Raw genomic sequence first — 9,114 nt, 5'->3', positions numbered from 1 at the left:
TCTGAATGACTTATTACATACATCACAGCAAAATGGCTTTTCACCACTATGTATGCGTTGATGTTTCCTCAGAGAACTCCGAATTCTGAATGATTTATTACATACATCACAGCAAAATGGCTTTTCCCCACTATGTAGCCATTGATGTTTCCTCAGAGCACTCCGATCTCTGAATGACTTATTACATACATCACAGCAAAATGGCTTTTCGCCACTATGAATGCGCTGATGTGTCTTGAGACTACTGAGATCTCTGAATGACTTATTACATACATCACAACAGAACAGCTTCTCCCCACTATGTATGCGCTGATGTGTCTTCAGATTACAAAGCTGATTGAACGACTTTTTACATATATCACAACAAAACGGCTTCTCCCCACTATGTATGCGTAGATGTACCTTCAGAGCACTCAGATCCCTGAATGACTTATTACATACATCACAACAAAACGGCTTCTCCCCACTATGTATACGGTGATGTATCTTCAGAGCACTCCCATCCCTGAATGACTTATTACATATATCACAGCAAAATCGCTTTTTGCCACTATGTATGCACTGATGTGTCTTCACATGACACTGCTTTCTAAATGACATTTTACATACATCACAAGAAAATGGCTTCTCCCCACTATGTATTCGTTGATGTGTCTTCAAAGTACTCACCACACTGAATGACTTGTTACATACATCACAAGAAAATGATTTATCCCCACTATGTATGCGCTGATGTGTCTTCAGAGTAGTCTGTTCACTGAATGACTTATTACATACATCACAAGAAAATGATTTATCCCCACTATGTATGCGCTGATGTGTCTTCAGATGATTCTGCTTTCTAAATAACTTATTACATACATCACAGTAAAATGGCTTCTCACCACTATGTATGCGCTGATGTGTCTTCAGATGACTCTGATGACTAAATGACTTATTACATACGATGCAACAAAATGGCTTCTCACTATGTATGCGCTGATGCGTCTTTAGAAGACTCTTACAGCTGAATGACTTATTACACACAATGCAACAAAATGGCTCTTCCCCACTATGTATGCGCTGATGTGCTCTCAGAATTACATGCTGACTGAATGATTCACCACACTCATTGCAGGAATACTGTCGATCCTCACCATGTACGGGTTGAAGTACATTCAAATTACCCTGGAAAATGAGAGTAAATAACATGAAAAATCCTAATAGGAAGAAAAATGAGTTTGAAGCCCCAGTACAGTGAGATGTTAAATCGGTAGGCATAAGAGTGGTGACAGAGAGGGGAGGGAGGGACAGAGAGTGTACACCCCCTTGTGTGGTGTGAGCCTGAGTCCATCGGCATGTATGGAGGTCTCTGAGTCGACGTTAAGCTGCACTGTCACTGTTTAACAAATTGCAATATTAAATGAAATTATGCATTTGTAAGGCTGAACAGGTACCCAAATAATAGTATAGTATACAGTATATAGTAGTATATACATAGTAGTATAATAGTACATAGTATAATCCAAATAATAGTAATAATCCAAATAATAAATGAAATAACAATAAAGGTTGGCGTGTGTGCGTGCGCGTGCGTGTGTGTGTGTAAAAGGCCTCAAAAAGAAGAATAGCATAGTGTCAGTTTAATAGACATTTCCATCCTGTTACCAAGAGCAAATCCATATGAGTCATCTCCTAGCTTGCCACAAAAGATCCCTTGACAATGTAAACGTTTGGCTTTTGCCAGAAAATGGCCACTACTTCTTGATGTGTGAAATTGTATTGGGCACACCACACTGTGTAGAAGCAGGAGTGCGAACGTCTTGCAACAGCTACATATGTATATAAAATGTATACAGAAGTATGCAGTCACTTCACAGTTTATGATACCGCACACTCTTTACGCGCACGCGTGCATGTGCCACTTCTCGAAGCAGTCCATGACACACGGCGTAACATCACACTTTGGCCAATGTTGTGAATGTTTCACCTCCAGTCAACTCAGTTGGGCGCCAGATGAACTGGGCCTCACCAGAGAAACGCCAATGACCATGATATTCGTTTGTACAATTAAAGGATCATCTTGGGGGAGGGGGGTTTCCAGCAAATTTGAATAAATTATGTTTATTGACAAAGCAACACTCTCACCTGTTAGTAATACTGGCACAATAGTGATGCAAAGTAATTATATTATTAGTCAAAAAGAGTGCCAGGCCAACACTGATACCAAAAGTCACAGTGATGAAGATGCCTTTTACTCACAAAGTAATACTGGCCAATGGGTTTATACCTCTTCCGACACACAAAATAAAATACTGTGATGTATTTGCGCTATGCAGGACCCCCCACCCCCACCCTTCAGAGGTGACGTAACAGCATTGGAGAAAATGCGGCTGCTATGGTAACAGGCCAATAAACACTCTGCCCACACCCCGCGGTGACGTAACAGCACTTCCCACTGTGACGTCACAGGAGACACTGCCGTTAACACAAGGCAACAGGGAATGGTATAAAAAGCCAGCTGAGCAGTATGTGAGCAGTATGACTGACAAATGACAGACCCGACCTCTCGTTGGAGAGGGCGCACCAAATTAAGAGGACAGTACCTTTCATATAAGAAAAAAGAAAAAGAAATCTGGACATGAGCCCCAGTCGGGGCTCAAAACCAAGACAGACTGACTGACGGACTGTCAGTCGCAATGTGACTTGGACTTGGATGTGAGCAGTGTGTGATCAGGAGTGACACAGTGTGGATCATGAAGTGGCCGAGAGCAGTGGAAGTAACTGTGATACTACCAGTGGCAGTAATTGTGAATTGTACAAGTGTGCGAGCAAATGTGAAATAAATTCACTATATTCAATACGGCGTGAAGTTATTTGTCACATTACATACCCAAAACGTGACAATATATAAAGAAATATATGACAATCCGACATCGACTTCCTATCTGATAATTCGCTACTGAAAACCAATCCTTGAATATGTCACATTTCCTTGAAAGCTCTGGAAGCACTAACATGGGAACAGAGATGAATATTCAGTCCTCAGTTCTCAAAACAAAGTTGTGCTCCATTTGGCTGGCCACACCATAAACAGTCATATCTAAACATAGATAGTATCAAAACCAGTACCGTGATAAATAATTTCATTGTTCAGAGCTAACGAATGAACAACTGACATGAACTTGCATGGGTCTGTTTTGGTTTCAAACCAAAGATCAAACTGTCAGCACTCCCAAAGGGAGCATGAGTCCTTTATATAACATTTGGCCAACACGGGGTGCTACTTGCTGTAGATATATATTACATTCATCCATTAAAGGTTAAGTGTTAGTCAGAACCCCTTCTGCTGCTGCAAGGTATGTCTACGTGTAGGGGGACAGCATTTTCAACACTTTCTGTGACCTGTGAACTGCATACTTCATTCCACACGTTACTGGCCACAGGCAAACTGATTCATTGGCAACATTAGTATGCATCTTGCAGCCAGTGGTACATCAGTCGTTGCGAACTGGCCGAGAAAATTAAGAACCTCCGTCTATATGTAGGTGTTGAAATTTTCTTTGATGTTCATTAATAGCCTTATTTATGTGTTTAATTACATGCACTGAACATTCCACTTCACCACAACTGTGTCTATATACTTGTATTAGGATGTGCTGCCAATGCCAGTTCTTCACTATTGCTCTCTACACCTTTTACACATTCTCCGTATCTAACATTCAGTCACCCTTCTGTCTGACAGACAACAACAAAAAAAACTGTCATGACAACCAGTCACCTGAAAGCAGGTTCAGGGGCAACTCCAATGGTGTCAGGTATACTAAATTATCTTCAAACAAAGGGCAACAGACAACACGTGTCTATATTCAGTCACACATTGTCACACATCTTTAGAGAATCATTGTTTATCCTATGACAAATCCTCAACATACTGACACCTCTATGTTATTACATGGATACAGACTCCATGGGAGACAGAAAACATATGATAAACTTCAGCACTTATAGATCCTGGGAACTCTATGGTGTAGTACCAAAGCACTGCTTAGTGGACTGGACAAAGAAAATGTGAAGAATTTTTCCTGTATAGAAGTTACCGCAAACATTCAGTTTATACGGTATTTCATTTCATCTACCAAATCTGCTCAAAAGAAAATTGGATTGGTACATCACAAGCAAGATTCAACAAACTACAGTTGCCTGGAGACATTTCAGGAGAAAAAAACCTTCAGAATCTAGTCAACAGCGCAGTGGAGTTGTTTCATGTTCACAGACAAGACAAGCGGCATTTCTGCACATTTGTGTCATCTACATAACAGTGCACATACAGCTCACCTCAGGTTCAGCCTTTATTTCCGGAAATGTTATTGGGACAGGATCCTCTTCCTCTTCTGCATCTGAGACTGCCTCAGCTTTTACATTCATGGCCTGATTTGCATCATGAGGTGTTGGGTATGTCTCACCATGTGGAACCACTAAAGCGTTCTCCAAATTTGTACAGTTCTGTAAAAACCATCACATCCTTCTAACAAATGGATGCACAACACCACACATTAACCAGCGTATGCTCTCCTTGCTGAGGCTGTTTCTCATCACATTTAACTCATAAGAGCTGTTTTGTACAGACGTTCTTCTCTACAGCTATCATGATCACTATAAAGTACTCGGTTCATAGCTCAGTGACCTTCCCGAGGAACTAACAGTCACTGCGACAGTACAGAAAATATCTCCTTTTGGTACCTAAAAACATCATAATGAAGAGCTCCACAACTTGTAACCTTCATTCACCAAGCATAATTATATGATAAATTCAAGAAGGATGAGATGGGCAGCTCATATAGCATGCATGGGGGAGAAGAGGAATGCATACAGGATATGTTGAGAAAGCCAGAAAGGGCTCATTACTGTGATCACACATGCTCATCATGACTCTGTATACTAAGGCAAACAGACCCAGTACAAACCCTTCCAAATTATTTCTTTCAAATCCACACTTAGGTCTCCCAAGTGGTGTGCTTCTCTCAGGTTTTCCCTCCAAAACTTTGTATGCATTTCTCACTGTTGCATGTGCACTACTTGACTTACCCACATCACTCTCCTTGAACTCATTGCTCTCCTACATAATATCCCAAACTGTTATCACCCAAGTGTAAGAAACACCCAACATGGATTATGCAAACAAACAGAAGCCTGTCACAAAATATTTAGTTCTTTGGCCAAGAGAACTGAAATAAAATAAAATTGTCTGTGCACACAAGCACAAAACCCTCACAATTCTTTCGCTTACAGCAGGAAATTTTTCTTCAGCTCTCTACAGTACAATTCTTGCCACACTCATTCCATGAGAATGCAGAATCTTTGTAACCTTGAAACCTGTTCATCACATGATAAATATCTTGTGGACTTCATAGGAATTAGCTCACAAGAGTCCTAGTAATTTAAATTCTTCGTTCTAATAATTGTACCAGTAACTAACTACGAACCGGTCCATGACTCCTTTGTTATTTTCAGTTTCCCGTAGATCGAATGATACGTGAGAATCAGTGTTCACTCTACTCCTGCTTGATTAACCTTTAAGAGCCGAGCGACACCATATGGCGTCATGAAAATAAAGTCAAGGGGACGAATGACGCCATATGTCGTCGCGCAGTCCACGCGTGCGGCCGGCTTTTTAAAATCTAATTTTAAGTTATAAATTCTTTTTCTACTTACATGATTTTTGGTCACCAGCTTTATAAGTTGTCTCTCTTCCCACCTGCGTCATCTAACGGATGTTGGCTTCGTGTGGAAATCTTGGAAACATCCGGAAATCCAGAGTCCGACATCGCACTTCACGCACTTTGTCTAGACGGTTCTTCGTTTCCCACGCGAAAAGCACACACGACACCTCAATTGCGAAGTAGAGGAAGTCGGCCAGTGATGTGGTTTGGCCTCCTATAATCGAGATATCTCCGATAAAACGGCAGGGGTTCGACCCCTGGGCCGTTGATGGCGAGGTGGACCCCTTCCAGCATGTTCCGCACAAGAGCGAGACGAAATTCTCTGTGTGACAACAGGATGTAACTGTTCAGATCCAGGAGATGGAAAAATAGTTTATTTGTCCATTTCCAGGTTCGACGACAGATGCTATAACTGTTTGCCACAGTTTGCCCACAGCTCCACCTGAATAATTATTCACACTCCTCTTGCCATGCTGGTGTGGTGGTCCCCCGGTTGCCGACCAAGATGATGGGTCTTTGTCGAAATCAATTTCTGATTCACTTTCCTCAACGCCACTCTCAGAATTGAATGTACAACAATCTGATTCGGAGTCGTTTATGAGTTGAAATATGTCAGCGTCTTCCTAACGAGACAGCGCAATGGTTGGTTCACGCTTTTGATACTGCTTGGCAGTATTACGATGCTAACCATGAAAGTACTTATAATCTACTTCCAGCAGAGTGAGAAGAGAGAGCTTGTTGTTTTGCAACAAGCGATAATAAACAATCAGGGTTCTTGTATACGAATAGATACCCACCCCACATCTCTGCATACCGAAATGACGTACGTGTATAATCTTTCGAGACATGCAAGACTATACATGGCTCCATAAACTATCCGCTGCTGTGTTGCAACATTTACATATAACATTCTTCGTTCCAAGAACTCTGAATTCTTATAGAGATACGACAAGTTTGGGAATTTTTTACTTGGAATCAGTCTAAAAATTTTTACACATTTTATAAAGTCTGTAAATTATAATATCTGATTCTACATTCTTTCTAGAAAAAAACAGCGTTTACTTGGTTCGTTTATCACAAAAATTGTAGAAATCACAGCAATTTTAGGAAATGATTACAGTTTTTATTGCTTTAAAATTGCGGGTATTTAAATCAAATCTGTCCCGCTGCCATTACCGGAATTTAAAGGGCCATCACTTAAAGGTTAAGACAGTAAAATTTGATACAGAAGTATGCCTTATATACACATACAGGCTTATAACCATAGTAACACATAACAATATAAAGATACTGTTGTTACACACGTAACTGTAGTTACACATAACAGTAAACATCACTTAGGTAACAAGAAATAACCTAGTTCTTAAATTGTTTACTACGATGTTGCCAACTCTTAACATTATATTTCAGGATTTGAGAGTTGCCAACATAACATCCTTAAGGATTTTTTATGCTACAGTATTTCTCTCAAATACAGTTCAGTTTACACAAAATTTAATTTCATCTACATCAGAATTGCTTAAAAGGAAATGGAAGTGGTACATCACAAGCAGCATATTCAACAAACAGTAACTGTTTTAGAGACACTTCAGAAAAAGGCCTTCAAAGATAAGTCAGCAGCACAGTGGAGCTGTTCCATGTGCACAGACAGACAGACAAAGATGAGAAAGACAACTGGAATTCCTGCCTACTTGTGATATCTGCCCAACAGTAGACATACAGAACCATGCAGCTCACCTCAGGTTCAGCCTTTATCTCCTGAAATGTTATTCGCACAGGATCCGCTTCCTCTTGTGAGTCTGAGACTGCCTCAGCTTTTATATTCATGGCCTGGCTTGCATCATGACTTGCTGGGTATGTCTCACCATGTGGACCCACTAAAACCTTCTCTAAATTTGTACAGTTCTGTAAAGGCATCACATCTTCTATCAGTCATGGCTATACGCCACACATGAAACAATACATGCTCTCCTTGCTGTAGCTGTTTCTCATTACATCTAACCCATAACAGTTGCTCTGTACAGATTTCTTCTCTACAGACTTCATAATCTTAGCAAGTGTTAAGTTCATAATGCAGGGACCTTCCTGGGAAACCTGTGGTCCCTGTGGAAGTACAGACAATAAACATCTGCTCTTTATGGAACCTAAGGACTCATTACTGTGTTCACACATGCCCATCATGACTTTGCATCCTAATACAAACAGTCCAAAACCCCATAATTGTATCTTTAAAAAAATCCATCTTCACAATTGTCTCCCAAGTGATCTCATTCTTTCAGGTTTTCTGCCAAAATTTTTGTATGCATTTCTCATTCTCACATGCATGCTATATGACCTGCCTGTATCACAATATGAACAGCCATTCATAGGATCTGAACAAGCTTGCAGCATGTCAATTCGAGTTGCCGAAATAGTGATCAGGGATTAGACTGATAAAAACCATAAAAAAATACTGCGAATCCATAATTTGACTCAGACATGCAAAGGGTTCTATAGCAGGACCCTCTGCCAGAAAAGCAAAGGATCTAAACAGAGAACAACTAGGATGGGTGGTAGGATTACTTACCGGACACTGCCACCTGAAAGGATACATTTTCAAGTTGGGACTGACAGATAACCCAACTTGTGAAAGGTGCCTACAAAGAAAACAAATCTTCCACACACATCCCATGTGATTGTGAGGTCATAGCTTATTTAAGATTTTGTCACTTGGGTCAGTTTTTTATGGAACCAAGTGACGTTTATGATGCCCCCATAAGCAGGGTCCTACACTTTATTAAAAGTGTAGGATTAATAAAGGGCTAATCCAAGTGGAAGCACAATAGATCATTGAAGATCACGTTCCAGTTTTTATGTCCCACCCCTTACATACATACATACCCCTATCACTCTCCTTCAACTGATCCCTCTCCCACATAATAATGCAAAGTGTTACAATATGAAGAACCATGTAAACTCCGCAGATGGATTATGAAAATTAACACAAGCTTGGCATAAAAAGTTTAGTTTCTTAAGATATGAGAATTAAAGTTCTTGTCTGTGCACAGAGGGACAAAACACTCACCATCCTTTCTGTTACAGCAGGAAATATTTCTTCAGCTCTCTGTAGTGGAATTCTCGGCATTCCTGTTGCAAGAGAATGCAGAATCTTTCATAACCTTGAAACTATATTTTATCACACATGCTTCGTGGGTGACAAATGAATTCATTTACAAGAATCCTGGTGATATAGCATCATATTTCTAACAAGTGTACCAGTGCCTAGATCTGAATATTTGCCCAAGTCTGTAAGGAAACAGTAAATTATCGTGAACACACACTGACGTGGATCTCTTTGTTCTCACAGCAGAGGGCGGCAGAGATTACCGAAGCTTGCAGTCTTATTACACGTTCTGTAGTCTTAACAAATTGT

General features: G+C 40.4%; 1 long non-coding RNA gene across 1 annotated transcript; it reads right to left on the bottom strand.

Moving 5' to 3' along the window:
- Positions 1-1,073: 1,073 nt before the first annotated feature.
- On the bottom strand, positions 1,074-4,359 carry LOC117282432. The gene is made up of 2 exons (XR_004513169.1): positions 4,318-4,359; positions 1,074-1,167 (listed from the first exon to the last, which is right to left on the bottom strand). It is a non-coding gene; the product is annotated as an uncharacterized LOC117282432 (long non-coding RNA).
- Between the last annotated feature and the right edge of the window lie 4,755 nt (positions 4,360-9,114).

This window comes from Cryptotermes secundus, unplaced genomic scaffold (assembly GCF_002891405.2).
Source record: "Cryptotermes secundus unplaced genomic scaffold, Csec_1.0 scaffold2810, whole genome shotgun sequence".
Taxonomy (NCBI): Eukaryota; Metazoa; Arthropoda; class Insecta; order Blattodea; family Kalotermitidae; genus Cryptotermes; species Cryptotermes secundus.
The sequence above is the reverse complement of the archived record's forward strand: the minus strand, read 5'-3'. Positions and strand labels throughout refer to the sequence as shown.